The sequence below is a fragment of the Salmo salar genome, chromosome 16, assembly GCF_965601325.2.
Source record: "Salmo salar chromosome 16, fSalSal1, whole genome shotgun sequence".
NCBI lineage: Eukaryota > Metazoa > Chordata > Actinopteri > Salmoniformes > Salmonidae > Salmo > Salmo salar.
This window is the reverse complement of record NC_138306.1, coordinates 88,992,321-89,008,641: the sequence shown is the minus strand read 5'-3', so window position 1 is coordinate 89,008,641 and position 16,321 is coordinate 88,992,321. Positions and strand designations below refer to the sequence as shown.

Genomic DNA, 16,321 nt, shown 5'->3' with positions numbered 1-16,321 from the left:
GTAGACCCTCTAGACCAGGCCTGGGCAATTCCAGTCCTCGGTAGCCTGATTGGTGTCAAACTTTTGCCCCAGCTAACACACCTGACTCCAATAATCAACTAATCATGATCTTCAGTTTAAGAATGCAATTAGTTTAATCAGCTGTGTTTGCTAGGGATGGGGGCAAAGTGTGACACCAATCAGGCCCCCAAGGACTGGAATTTCCCAGTCCTGCTGTAGACCATAGCACTCAATTCTTCAATAGGATACCTGATAATTAACACTACTCCAAATTTAGGAGTCAGAACCCAGAATCCATCATTAGTAACTACACAGGCTCATTTCATATCATCCTCCTCTCACTATCACATGGGTTAGAAACTACACAGACTCATTTCATATCATCCTCCACTCACTATCACAAGGGTTAGTCACTACAGACTCATTTCATATCATCCTCCTCTCACTATCACAAAGGTTTGTAACTACACACTCATTTCATATCATCCTCCACTCACTATCACAAGGGTTAGTCACTACAGACTCATTTCATATCCTCCACTCACTATCACAGGGGTTAGAAACTACACAGACTCATTTCATATCATCCTCCTCTCACTATCACAAGGGTTAGTAACTACACAGACTCATTTCATATCATCCTCCACTCACTATCACAAGGGTTAGTAACTACACAGACTCATTTCATATCATCCTCCTCTCACTATCACAAGGGTTAGTAACTACACAGACTCATTTCATATCATCCTCCTCTCACTATCACAAGGGTTAGTAACTACACAGACTCATTTCATATCATCCTCCTCTCACTATCACAAGGGTTAGTAACTACACAGACTAATTTCATATCATCCTCCTCTCACTATCACAAGGATTAGTAACTACACAGACTCATTTCATATCATCCTCCTCTCACTGCCACAAGGGTTAGTAACTACACAGACTCATTTCATATCATCCTCCACTCACTATCACAAGGGTTAGTAACTACAGACTCATTTCATATCATCCTCCTCTCACTATCACAAGGGTTAGTAACTACACAGACTCATTTCATATCATCCTCCTCTCACTATCACAAGGGTTAGTAACTACACAGACTAATTTCATATCATCCTCCTCTCACTATCACAAGGATTAGTAACTACACAGACTCATTTCATATCATCCTCCTCTCACTGCCACAAGGGTTAGTAACTACACAGACTCATTTCATATCATCCTCCACTCACTATCACAAGGGTTAGTAACTACAGACTCATTTCTTATCATCCTCCTCTCACTATCACAAGGGTTAGTAACTACACAGACTCATTTCATATCATCCTCCTCTCACTATCACAAGGGTTAGTAACTACACAGACTCATTTCATATCATCCTCCTCTCACTATCACAAGGGTTAGTAACTACACAGACTCATTTCATACCATTCTCCACTCACTATCACAAGGGTTAGTAACTACAGACTCATTTCATATCATCCTCCACAAACTATCACAAGGGTTAGTAACTACACAGACTCATTTCATACCATTCTCCACTCCCTATCACAAGGGTTAGTAACTACAGACTAATTTCATATCATCCTCCTCTCACTATCACAAGGGTTAGTAACTACACAGACTCATTTCATATCATCCTCCTCTCACTATCACAAGGGTTAGTAACTACACAGACTTATTTCATACCATCCTCCTCTCACTATCACAAGGGTTAGTAACTACACACTCATTTCATCCTCCACTCACTATCACAAGGGTTAGAAACTACACAGACTCATTTCATATCATCCTCCACTCACTATCACAAGGGTTAGTAACTACACAGACTCATTTCATATCATCCTCCTCTCACTATCACAAGGGTTAGTAACTACACAGACTCATTTCATATCATCCTCCTCTCACTATCACAAGGGTTAGTAACTACACAGACTCATTTCATATCATCCACCTCTCACTATCACAAGGGTTAGTAACTACACAGACTCATTTCATATCATCCTCCTCTCACTATCACAAGGGTTAGTAACTACACAGACTCATTTCATATCATCCTCCTCTCACTATCACAAGGGTTAGTAACTACACAGACTCATTTCATATCATCCTCCTCTCACTATCACAAGGGTTAGTAACTACACAGACTCATTTCATATCATCCTCCTCTCACTATCACAAGGGTTAGTAACTACAGACTCATTTCATATCATCCTCCTCTCACTATCACAAGGGTTAGTAACTACACAGACTCATTTCATATCATCCTCCTCTCACTATCACAAGGGTTAGTAACTACACAGACTCATTTCATACCATCCTCCTCTCACTATCACAAGGGTTAGTAACTACACACTCATTTCATCCTCCACTCACTATCACAAGGGTTAGAAACTACACAGACTCATTTCATATCATCCTCCTCTCACTATCACAAGGGTTACTAACTACACAGACTCATTTCATAGCATCCTCCTCTCAATATCACAAGGGTTAGTAACTACACAGACTCATTTCATATCATCCTCCACTCACTATCACAAGGGTTAGTAACTACACAGACTCATTTCATATCATCCTCCTCTCACTATCACAAGGGTTAGTAACTACACAGACTCATTTCATATCATCCTCCTCTCACTATCACAAGGGTTAGTAACTACACAGACTAATTTCATATCATCCTCCTCTCACTATCACAAGGATTAGTAACTACACAGACTCATTTCATATCATCCTCCTCTCACTGCCACAAGGGTTAGTAACTACACAGACTAATTTCATATCATCCTCCACTCACTATCACAAGGGTTAGTAACTACAGACTCATTTCTTATCATCCTCCTCTCACTATCACAAGGGTTAGTAACTACACAGACTCATTTCATATCATCCTCCTCTCACTATCACAAGGGTTAGTAACTACACAGACTCATTTCATATCATCCTCCTCTCACTATCACAAGGGTTAGTAACTACACAGACTCATTTCATACCATTCTCCACTCACTATCACAAGGGTTAGTAAATACAGACTCATTTCATATCATCCTCCACACACTATCACAAGGGTTAGTAACTACACAGACTCATTTCATACCATTCTCCACTCCTCCTCTCACTATCACAAGGGTTAGTAACTACACAGACTCATTTCATATCATCCTCCTCTCACTATCACAAGGGTTAGTAACTACAGACTCATTTCATATCATCCTCCTCTCACTATCACAAGGGTTAGTAACTACACAGACTCATTTCATATCATCCTCCTCTCACTATCACAAGGGTTAGTAACTACACAGACTCATTTCATACCATCCTCCTCTCACTATCACAAGGGTTAGTAACTACACACTCATTTCATCCTCCACTCACTATCACAAGGGTTAGAAACTACACAGACTCATTTCATATCATCCTCCTCTCACTATCACAAGGGTTACTAACTACACAGACTCATTTCATAGCATCCTCCTCTCAATATCACAAGGGTTAGTAACTACACAGACTCATTTCATATCATCCTCCACTCACTATCACAAGGGTTAGTAACTACACAGACTCATTTCATATCATCCTCCTCTCACTATCACAAGGGTTAGTAACTACACAGACTCATTTCATATCATCCTCCTCTCACTATCACAAGGGTTAGTAACTACACAGACTAATTTCATATCATCCTCCTCTCACTATCACAAGGATTAGTAACTACACAGACTCATTTCATATCATCCTCCTCTCACTGCCACAAGGGTTAGTAACTACACAGACTAATTTCATATCATCCTCCACTCACTATCACAAGGGTTAGTAACTACAGACTCATTTCTTATCATCCTCCTCTCACTATCACAAGGGTTAGTAACTACACAGACTCATTTCATATCATCCTCCTCTCACTATCACAAGGGTTAGTAACTACACAGACTCATTTCATATCATCCTCCTCTCACTATCACAAGGGTTAGTAACTACACAGACTCATTTCATACCATTCTCCACTCACTATCACAAGGGTTAGTAAATACAGACTCATTTCATATCATCCTCCACACACTATCACAAGGGTTAGTAACTACACAGACTCATTTCATACCATTCTCCACTCACTATCACAAGGGTTAGTAACTACAGACTAATTTCATATCATCCTCCTCTCACTATCACAAGGGTTACTAACTACACAGACTCATTTCATATCATCCTCCTCTCACTATCACAAGGGTTAGTAACTACACAGACTAATTTCATATCATCCTCCTCTCACTATCACAAGGATTAGTAACTACACAGACTCATTTCATATCATCCTCCTCTCACTGCCACAAGGGTTAGTAACTACACAGACTCATTTCATATCATCCTCCACTCACTATCACAAGGGTTAGTAACTACAGACTCATTTCATATCATCCTCCTCTCACTATCACAAGGGTTAGTAACTACACAGACTCATTTCATATCATCCTCCTCTCACTATCACAAGGGTTAGTAACTACACAGACTAATTTCATATCATCCTCCTCTCACTATCACAAGGATTAGTAACTACACAGACTCATTTCATATCATCCTCCTCTCACTGCCACAAGGGTTAGTAACTACACAGACTCATTTCATATCATCCTCCACTCACTATCACAAGGGTTAGTAACTACAGACTCATTTCTTATCATCCTCCTCTCACTATCACAAGGGTTAGTAACTACACAGACTCATTTCATATCATCCTCCTCTCACTATCACAAGGGTTAGTAACTACACAGACTCATTTCATATCATCCTCCTCTCACTATCACAAGGGTTAGTAACTACACAGACTCATTTCATACCATTCTCCACTCACTATCACAAGGGTTAGTAACTACAGACTCATTTCATATCATCCTCCACACACTATCACAAGGGTTAGTAACTACACAGACTCATTTCATACCATTCTCCACTCCCTATCACAAGGGTTAGTAACTACAGACTAATTTCATATCATCCTCCTCTCACTATCACAAGGGTTAGTAACTACACAGACTCATTTCATACCATCCTCCTCTCACTATCACAAGGGTTAGTAACTACACACTCATTTCATCCTCCACTCACTATCACAAGGGTTAGAAACTACACAGACTCATTTCATATCATCCTCCTCTCACTATCACAAGGGTTACTAACTACACAGACTCATTTCATATTTTCCTCCTCTCAATATCACAAGGGTTAGTAACTACACAGACTCATTTCATATCATCCTCCACTCACTATCACAAGGGTTAGTAACTACACAGACTCATTTCATATCATCCTCCTCTCACTATCACAAGGGTTAGTAACTACACAGACTCATTTCATATCATCCTCCTCTCACTATCACAAGGGTTAGTAACTACACAGACTCATTTCATATCATCCACCTCTCACTATCACAAGGGTTAGTAACTACACAGACTCATTTCATATCATCCTCCTCTCACTATCACAAGGGTTAGTAACTACACAGACTCATTTCATATCATCCTCCTCTCACTATCACAAGGGTTAGTAACTACACAGACTCATTTCATATCATCCTCCTCTCACTATCACAAGGGTTAGTAACTACACAGACTCATTTCATATCATCCTCCTCTCACTATCACAAGGGTTAGTAACTACAGACTCATTTCATATCATCCTCCTCTCACTATCACAAGGGTTAGTAACTACACAGACTCATTTCATATCATCCTCCTCTCACTATCACAAGGGTTAGTAACTACACAGACTCATTTCATACCATCCTCCTCTCACTATCACAAGGGTTAGTAACTACACACTCATTTCATCCTCCACTCACTATCACAAGGGTTAGAAACTACACAGACTCATTTCATATCATCCTCCTCTCACTATCACAAGGGTTACTAACTACACAGACTCATTTCATATCATCCTCCTCTCAATATCACAAGGGTTAGTAACTACACAGACTCATTTCATATCATCCTCCACTCACTATCACAAGGGTTAGTAACTACACAGACTCATTTCATATCATCCTCCTCTCACTATCACAAGGGTTAGTAACTACACAGACTCATTTCATATCATCCTCCACTCACTATCACAAGGGTTAGTAACTACACAGACTCATTTCATATCATCCTCCTCTCACTATCACAAGGGTTAGTAACTACACAGACTCATTTCATATCATCCTCCTCTCACTATCACAAGGGTTAGTAACTACACAGACTCATTTCATATCATCCTCCTCTCACTATCACAAGGGTTAGTAACTACACAGACTAATTTCATATCATCCTCCTCTCACTATCACAAGGATTAGTAACTACACAGACTCATTTCATATCATCCTCCTCTCACTGCCACAAGGGTTAGTAACTACACAGACTCATTTCATATCATCCTCCACTCACTATCACAAGGGTTAGTAACTACAGACTCATTTCATATCATCCTCCTCTCACTATCACAAGGGTTAGTAACTACACAGACTCATTTCATATCATCCTCCTCTCACTATCACAAGGGTTAGTAACTACACAGACTAATTTCATATCATCCTCCTCTCACTATCACAAGGATTAGTAACTACACAGACTCATTTCATATCATCCTCCTCTCACTGCCACAAGGGTTAGTAACTACACAGACTCATTTCATATCATCCTCCACTCACTATCACAAGGGTTAGTAACTACAGACTCATTTCTTATCATCCTCCTCTCACTATCACAAGGGTTAGTAACTACACAGACTCATTTCATATCATCCTCCTCTCACTATCACAAGGGTTAGTAACTACACAGACTCATTTCATATCATCCTCCTCTCACTATCACAAGGGTTAGTAACTACACAGACTCATTTCATACCATTCTCCACTCACTATCACAAGGGTTAGTAACTACAGACTCATTTCATATCATCCTCCACAAACTATCACAAGGGTTAGTAACTACACAGACTCATTTCATACCATTCTCCACTCCCTATCACAAGGGTTAGTAACTACAGACTAATTTCATATCATCCTCCTCTCACTATCACAAGGGTTAGTAACTACACAGACTCATTTCATATCATCCTCCTCTCACTATCACAAGGGTTAGTAACTACACAGACTTATTTCATACCATCCTCCTCTCACTATCACAAGGGTTAGTAACTACACACTCATTTCATCCTCCACTCACTATCACAAGGGTTAGAAACTACACAGACTCATTTCATATCATCCTCCACTCACTATCACAAGGGTTAGTAACTACACAGACTCATTTCATATCATCCTCCTCTCACTATCACAAGGGTTAGTAACTACACAGACTCATTTCATATCATCCTCCTCTCACTATCACAAGGGTTAGTAACTACACAGACTCATTTCATATCATCCACCTCTCACTATCACAAGGGTTAGTAACTACACAGACTCATTTCATATCATCCTCCTCTCACTATCACAAGGGTTAGTAACTACACAGACTCATTTCATATCATCCTCCTCTCACTATCACAAGGGTTAGTAACTACACAGACTCATTTCATATCATCCTCCTCTCACTATCACAAGGGTTAGTAACTACACAGACTCATTTCATATCATCCTCCTCTCACTATCACAAGGGTTAGTAACTACAGACTCATTTCATATCATCCTCCTCTCACTATCACAAGGGTTAGTAACTACACAGACTCATTTCATATCATCCTCCTCTCACTATCACAAGGGTTAGTAACTACACAGACTCATTTCATACCATCCTCCTCTCACTATCACAAGGGTTAGTAACTACACACTCATTTCATCCTCCACTCACTATCACAAGGGTTAGAAACTACACAGACTCATTTCATATCATCCTCCTCTCACTATCACAAGGGTTACTAACTACACAGACTCATTTCATAGCATCCTCCTCTCAATATCACAAGGGTTAGTAACTACACAGACTCATTTCATATCATCCTCCACTCACTATCACAAGGGTTAGTAACTACACAGACTCATTTCATATCATCCTCCTCTCACTATCACAAGGGTTAGTAACTACACAGACTCATTTCATATCATCCTCCTCTCACTATCACAAGGGTTAGTAACTACACAGACTAATTTCATATCATCCTCCTCTCACTATCACAAGGATTAGTAACTACACAGACTCATTTCATATCATCCTCCTCTCACTGCCACAAGGGTTAGTAACTACACAGACTAATTTCATATCATCCTCCACTCACTATCACAAGGGTTAGTAACTACAGACTCATTTCTTATCATCCTCCTCTCACTATCACAAGGGTTAGTAACTACACAGACTCATTTCATATCATCCTCCTCTCACTATCACAAGGGTTAGTAACTACACAGACTCATTTCATATCATCCTCCTCTCACTATCACAAGGGTTAGTAACTACACAGACTCATTTCATACCATTCTCCACTCACTATCACAAGGGTTAGTAAATACAGACTCATTTCATATCATCCTCCACACACTATCACAAGGGTTAGTAACTACACAGACTCATTTCATACCATTCTCCACTCACTATCACAAGGGTTAGTAACTACAGACTAATTTCATATCATCCTCCTCTCACTATCACAAGGGTTACTAACTACACAGACTCATTTCATATCATCCTCCTCTCACTATCACAAGGGTTAGTAACTACACAGACTAATTTCATATCATCCTCCTCTCACTATCACAAGGATTAGTAACTACACAGACTCATTTCATATCATCCTCCTCTCACTGCCACAAGGGTTAGTAACTACACAGACTCATTTCATATCATCCTCCACTCACTATCACAAGGGTTAGTAACTACAGACTCATTTCATATCATCCTCCTCTCACTATCACAAGGGTTAGTAACTACACAGACTCATTTCATATCATCCTCCTCTCACTATCACAAGGGTTAGTAACTACACAGACTAATTTCATATCATCCTCCTCTCACTATCACAAGGATTAGTAACTACACAGACTCATTTCATATCATCCTCCTCTCACTGCCACAAGGGTTAGTAACTACACAGACTCATTTCATATCATCCTCCACTCACTATCACAAGGGTTAGTAACTACAGACTCATTTCTTATCATCCTCCTCTCACTATCACAAGGGTTAGTAACTACACAGACTCATTTCATATCATCCTCCTCTCACTATCACAAGGGTTAGTAACTACACAGACTCATTTCATATCATCCTCCTCTCACTATCACAAGGGTTAGTAACTACACAGACTCATTTCATATCATCCACCTCTCACTATCACAAGGGTTAGTAACTACACAGACTCATTTCATATCATCCTCCTCTCACTATCACAAGGGTTAGTAACTACACAGACTCATTTCATATCATCCTCCTCTCACTATCACAAGGGTTAGTAACTACACAGACTCATTTCATATCATCCTCCTCTCACTATCACAAGGGTTAGTAACTACACAGACTCATTTCATATCATCCTCCTCTCACTATCACAAGGGTTAGTAACTACAGACTCATTTCATATCATCCTCCTCTCACTATCACAAGGGTTAGTAACTACACAGACTCATTTCATATCATCCTCCTCTCACTATCACAAGGGTTAGTAACTACACAGACTCATTTCATACCATCCTCCTCTCACTATCACAAGGGTTAGTAACTACACACTCATTTCATCCTCCACTCACTATCACAAGGGTTAGAAACTACACAGACTCATTTCATATCATCCTCCTCTCACTATCACAAGGGTTACTAACTACACAGACTCATTTCATATCATCCTCCTCTCAATATCACAAGGGTTAGTAACTACACAGACTCATTTCATATCATCCTCCACTCACTATCACAAGGGTTAGTAACTACACAGACTCATTTCATATCATCCTCCTCTCACTATCACAAGGGTTAGTAACTACACAGACTCATTTCATATCATCCTCCTCTCACTATCACAAGGGTTAGTAACTACACAGACTAATTTCATATCATCCTCCTCTCACTATCACAAGGATTAGTAACTACACAGACTCATTTCATATCATCCTCCTCTCACTGCCACAAGGGTTAGTAACTACACAGACTCATTTCATATCATCCTCCACTCACTATCACAAGGGTTAGTAACTACAGACTCATTTCTTATAATCCTCCTCTCACTATCACAAGGGTTAGTAACTACACAGACTCATTTCATATCATCCTCCTCTCATTATCACAAGGGTTAGTAACTACACAGACTCATTTCATATCATCCTCCTCTCACTATCACAAGGGTTAGTAACTACACAGACTCATTTCATACCATTCTCCACTCACTATCACAAGGGTTAGTAAATACAGACTCATTCCATATCATCCTCCACACACTATCACAAGGGTTAGTAACTACACAGACTCATTTCATACCATTCTCCACTCACTATCACAAGGGTTAGTAACTACAGACTAATTTCATATCATCCTCCTCTCACTATCACAAGGGTTACTAACTACACAGACTCATTTCATATCATCCTCCTCTCACTATCACAAGGGTTAGTAACTACACAGACTCATTTCATATCATCCTCCTCTCACTATCACAAGGGTTAGTAACTACACAGACTCATTTCATATCCTCCACTCACTATCACAGGGGTTAGAAACTACACAGACTCATTTCATATCATCCTCCTCTCACTATCACAAGGGTTAGTAACTACACAGACTCATTTCATATCATCCTCCTCTCACTATCACAAGGGTTAGTAACTACACAGACTCATTTCATATCATCCTCCTCTCACTATCACAAGGGTTAGTGTTAGGTTCTAAATTAACCTAATTAAAATCACAGACACTTAAGAAAGCTCAAACCAAGTTTATTCACCCATTGGGTCAATACGGCAGCATAAGACATATTCACACCAGTGGTAGTATATATACCCCAATTTGGGTGGAGTCTCCTGCTTTTCTCTAAACATGACATCTTTATTACTAGGCAGAAAGTTAAGTAAAACAGGCCACAAACTGTTCCTTCTCCTTAAGGTGACCTGACCTGACCTGGCCCCCCTTCCCCACTAATCCACAGCTCTACAACCTTATCAGTGACCTGACCTGGGCCCCCCTTCCCCACTAATCCACAGCTCTACACCCTTATCAGTGACCTGACCTGGGTCCCCTTCCCCACTAATCCACAGCTCTACACCCTTATCAGTGACCTGACCTGGGCCCCCCTTCCCCACTAATCCACAGCTCTACACCCTTATCAGTGACCTGACCTGGGCCCCCCTTCCCCACTAATCCACAGCTCTACACCCTTATCAGTGACCTGACCTCGGCCCCCTTCCCCACTAATCCACAGCTCTACACCCTTATCAGTGACCTGACCTGGGCAGCCCTTCCCCACTAATCCACAGCTCTACACCCTTATCAGTGACCTGACCTCGGCCCCCTTCCCCACTAATCCACAGCTCTACACCCTTATCAGTGACCTGACCTGGGCAGCCCTTCCCCACAGCTCTACACCCTTATCAGTGACCTGACCTGGGCCCCCCTTCCCCACAGCTCTACACCCTTATCAGTGACCTGACCTGGGCCCCCTTCCCCACTAATCCACAGCTCTACACCCTTATCAGTGACCTGACCTGGGCCCCCTTCCCCACTAATCCACAGCTCTACACCCTTATCAGTGACCTGACCTGGGCCCCCTTCCCCACTAATCCACAGCTCTACACCCTTATCAGTGACCTGACCTGGCCCCCCTTCCCCACTAATCCACAGCTCTACACCCTTATCAGTGACCTGACCTGGGCCCCCCTTCCCCACAGCTCTACACCCTTATCAGTGACCTGACCTGGGCCCCCCTTCCCCACAGCTCTACACCCTTATCAGTGACCTGACCTGGGCCCCCCTTCCCCACAGCTCTACACCCTTATCAGTGACCTGACCTGGGCCCCCCTTCCCCACTAATCCACAGCTCTACACCCTTATCAGTGACCTGACCTGGGCCTCCCTTCCCCACTAATCCACAGCTCTACACCCTTATCAGTGCCTCTCAACATGTGATCGTCATCCCGTCAATCTGAACTGTATCCACCATATCCATTCCTCCTAAAGAAAACCATTCACTTCTGGTGTAGACCCTCTAGACCAGGCCTGGGCAATTCCAGTCCTCGGTAGCCTGATTGGTGTCAAACTTTTGCCCCAGCTAACACACCTGACTCCAATAATCAACTAATCATGATCTTCAGTTTAAGAATGCAATTAGTTTAATCAGCTGTGTTTGCTAGGGATGGGGGCAAAGTGTGACACCAATCAGGCCCCCAAGGACTGGAATTTCCCAGTCCTGCTGTAGACCATAGCACTCAATTCTTCAATAGGATACCTGATAATTAACACTACTCCAAATTTAGGAGTCAGAACCCAGAATCCATCATTAGTAACTACACAGGCTCATTTCATATCATCCTCCTCTCACTATCACATGGGTTAGAAACTACACAGACTCATTTCATATCATCCTCCACTCACTATCACAAGGGTTAGTCACTACAGACTCATTTCATATCATCCTCCTCTCACTATCACAAAGGTTTGTAACTACACACTCATTTCATATCATCCTCCACTCACTATCACAAGGGTTAGTCACTACAGACTCATTTCATATCCTCCACTCACTATCACAGGGGTTAGAAACTACACAGACTCATTTCATATCATCCTCCTCTCACTATCACAAGGGTTAGTAACTACACAGACTCATTTCATATCATCCTCCACTCACTATCACAAGGGTTAGTAACTACACAGACTCATTTCATATCATCCTCCTCTCACTATCACAAGGGTTAGTAACTACACAGACTCATTTCATATCATCCTCCTCTCACTATCACAAAGGTTAGTAACTACACAGACTCATTTCATATCATCCTCCTCTCACTATCACAAGGGTTAGTAACTACACACTCATTTCATACCATTCTCCACTCACTATCACAAGGGTTAGTAACTACAGACTCATTTCATATCATCCTCCTCTCACTATCACAAGGGTTAGTAACTACACAGACTCATTTCATATCATCCTCCTCTCACTATCACAAGGGTTAGTAACTACACAGACTAATTTCATATCATCCTCCTCTCACTATCACAAGGATTAGTAACTACACAGACTCATTTCATATCATCCTCCTCTCACTGCCACAAGGGTTAGTAACTACACAGACTCATTTCATATCATCCTCCACTCACTATCACAAGGGTTAGTAACTACAGACTCATTTCTTATCATCCTCCTCTCACTATCACAAGGGTTAGTAACTACACAGACTCATTTCATATCATCCTCCTCTCACTATCACAAGGGTTAGTAACTACACAGACTCATTTCATATCATCCTCCTCTCACTATCACAAGGGTTAGTAACTACACAGACTCATTTCATACCATTCTCCACTCACAATCACAAGGGTTAGTAACTACAGACTCATTTCATATCATCCTCCACACACTATCACAAGGGTTAGTAACTACAGACTCATTTCATACCATTCTCCACTCACTATCACAAGGGTTAGTAACTACAGACTAATTTCATATCATCCTCCTCTCACTATCACAAGGGTTACTAACTACACAGACTCATTTCATATCATCCTCCTCTCACTATCACAAGGGTTAGTAACTACACAGACTCATTTCATATCATCCTCCTCTCACTATCACAAGGGTTAGTAACTACACAGACTAATTTCATATCCTCCACTCACTATCACAGGGGTTAGAAACTACACAGACTCATTTCATATCATCCTCCTCTCACTATCACAAGGGTTAGTAACTACACAGACTCATTTCATATCATCCTCCTCTCACTATCACAAGGGTTAGTAACTACACAGACTCATTTCATATCATCCTCCTCTCACTATCACAAGGGTTAGTGTTAGGTTCTAAATTAACCTAATTAAAATCACAGACACTTAAGAAAGCTCAAACCAAGTTTATTCACCCATTGGGTCAATACGGCAGCATAAGACATATTCACACCAGTGGTAGTATATATACCCCAATTTGGGTGGAGTCTCCTGCTTTTCTCTAAACATGACATCTTTATTACTAGGCAGAAAGTTAAGTAAAATAGGCCACAAACTGTTCCTTCTCCTTAAGGTGACCTGACCTGACCTGGCCCCCCTTCCCCACTAATCCACAGCTCTACAACCTTATCAGTGACCTGACCTGGGCCCCCCTTCCCCACTAATCCACAGCTCTACACCCTTATCAGTGACCTGACCTGGGCCCCCCTTCCCCACTAATCCACAGCTCTACACCCTTATCAGTGACCTGACCTGGGCCCCCCTTCCCCACTAATCCACAGCTCTACAACCTTATCAGTGACCTGACCTGGGCCCCCCTTCCCCACTAATCCACAGCTCTACACCCTTATCAGTGACCTGACCTCGGCCCCCTTCCCCACTAATCCACAGCTCTACAACCTTATCAGTGACCTGACCTGGGCCCCCCTTCCCCACTAATCCACAGCTCTACACCCTTATCAGTGACCTGACCTCGGCCCCCCTTCACCACTAATCCACAGCTCTACACCCTTATCAGTGACCTGACCTGGGCCCCCTTCTCCACAGCTCTACACCCTTATCAGTGACCTGACCTGGCCCCCCTTCCCCACTAATCCACAGCTCTACACCCTTATCAGTGACCTGACCTGGGTCCCCTTCCCCACTAATCCACAGCTCTACACCCTTATCAGTGACCTGACCTGGGCCCCCCTTCCCCACTAATCCACAGCTCTACACCCTTATCAGTGACCTGACCTGGGCCCCCTTCCCCACTAATCCACAGCTCTACACCCTTATCAGTGACCTGACCTGGGCCCCCTTCTCCACTAATCCACAGCTCTACACCCTTATCAGTGACCTGACCTGGCCCCCCTTCCCCACTAATCCACAGCTCTACACCCTTATCAGTGACCTGACCTGGGTCCCCTTCCCCACTAATCCACAGCTCTACACCCTTATCAGTGACCTGACCTGGACCCCCTTCCCCACAGCTCTACACCCTTATCAGTGACCTGACCTCAGCCCCCCTTCCCCACTAATCCACAGCTCTACACCCTTATCAGTGACCTGACCTGGGCCCCCTTCCCCACTAATCCACAGCTCTACACCCTTATCAGTGACCGGACCTGGGCCCCCCTTCCCCACAGCTCTACACCCTTATCAGTGACCTGACCTGGGCCCCCCTTCCCCACAGCTCTACACCCTTATCAGTGACCTGACCTGGGCCCCCTTCCCCACTAATCCACAGCTCTACACCCTTATCAGTGCCCTGACCTGGGTCCCCCTTCCCCACTAATCCACAGCTCTACACCCTTATCAGTGACCTGACCTGGGCCCCCCTTCCCCACTAATCCACAGCTCTACACCCTTATCAGTGACCTGACCTGGGCCTCCCTTCCCCACTAATCCACAGCTCTACACCCTTATCAGTGCCTCTCAACATGTGATCGTCATCCCGTCAATCTGAACTGTATCCACCATATCCATTCCTCCTAAAGAAAACCATTCACTTCTGGTGTAGACCCTCTAGACCAGGCCTGGGCAATTCCAGTCCTCGGTAGCCTGATTGGTGTCAAACTTTTGCCCCAGCTAACACACCTGACTCCAATAATCAACTAATCATGATCTTCAGTTTAAGAATGCAATTAGTTTAATCAGCTGTGTTTGCTAGGGATGGGGGCAAAGTGTGACACCAATCAGGCCCCCAAGGACTGGAATTTCCCAGTCCTGCTGTAGACCATAGCACTCAATTCTTCAATAGGATACCTGATAATTAACACTACTCCAAATTTAGGAGTCAGAACCCAGAATCCATCATTAGTAACTACACAGGCTCATTTCATATCATCCTCCTCTCACTATCACATGGGTTAGAAACTACACAGACTCATTTCATATCATCCTCCACTCACTATCACAAGGGTTAGTCACTACAGACTCATTTCATATCATCCTCCTCTCACTATCACAAGGGTTAGTAACTACACACTCATTTCATATCCTCCACTCACTATCACAAGGGTTAGTAACTACACAGACTCATTTCATATCATCCTCCTCTCACTATCACAAGGGTTAGTAACTACACAGACTCATTTCATATCATCCTCCTCTCACTATCACAAGGGTTAGTAACTACACAGACTCATTTCATATCATCCTCCTCTCACTATCACAAGGGTTAGTAACTACACAGACTCATTTCATATCATCCTCCT

At 42.5% G+C, this 16,321-nt stretch overlaps 1 protein-coding gene across 1 annotated transcript in view; it reads right to left on the bottom strand.

Moving 5' to 3' along the window:
• Positions 1-16,321, bottom strand: part of LOC106591809 (uncharacterized) — a 50,176-nt gene that overhangs the window by 28,126 nt on the left and 5,729 nt on the right. The gene's annotated exons all lie outside the window — the stretch shown is intronic.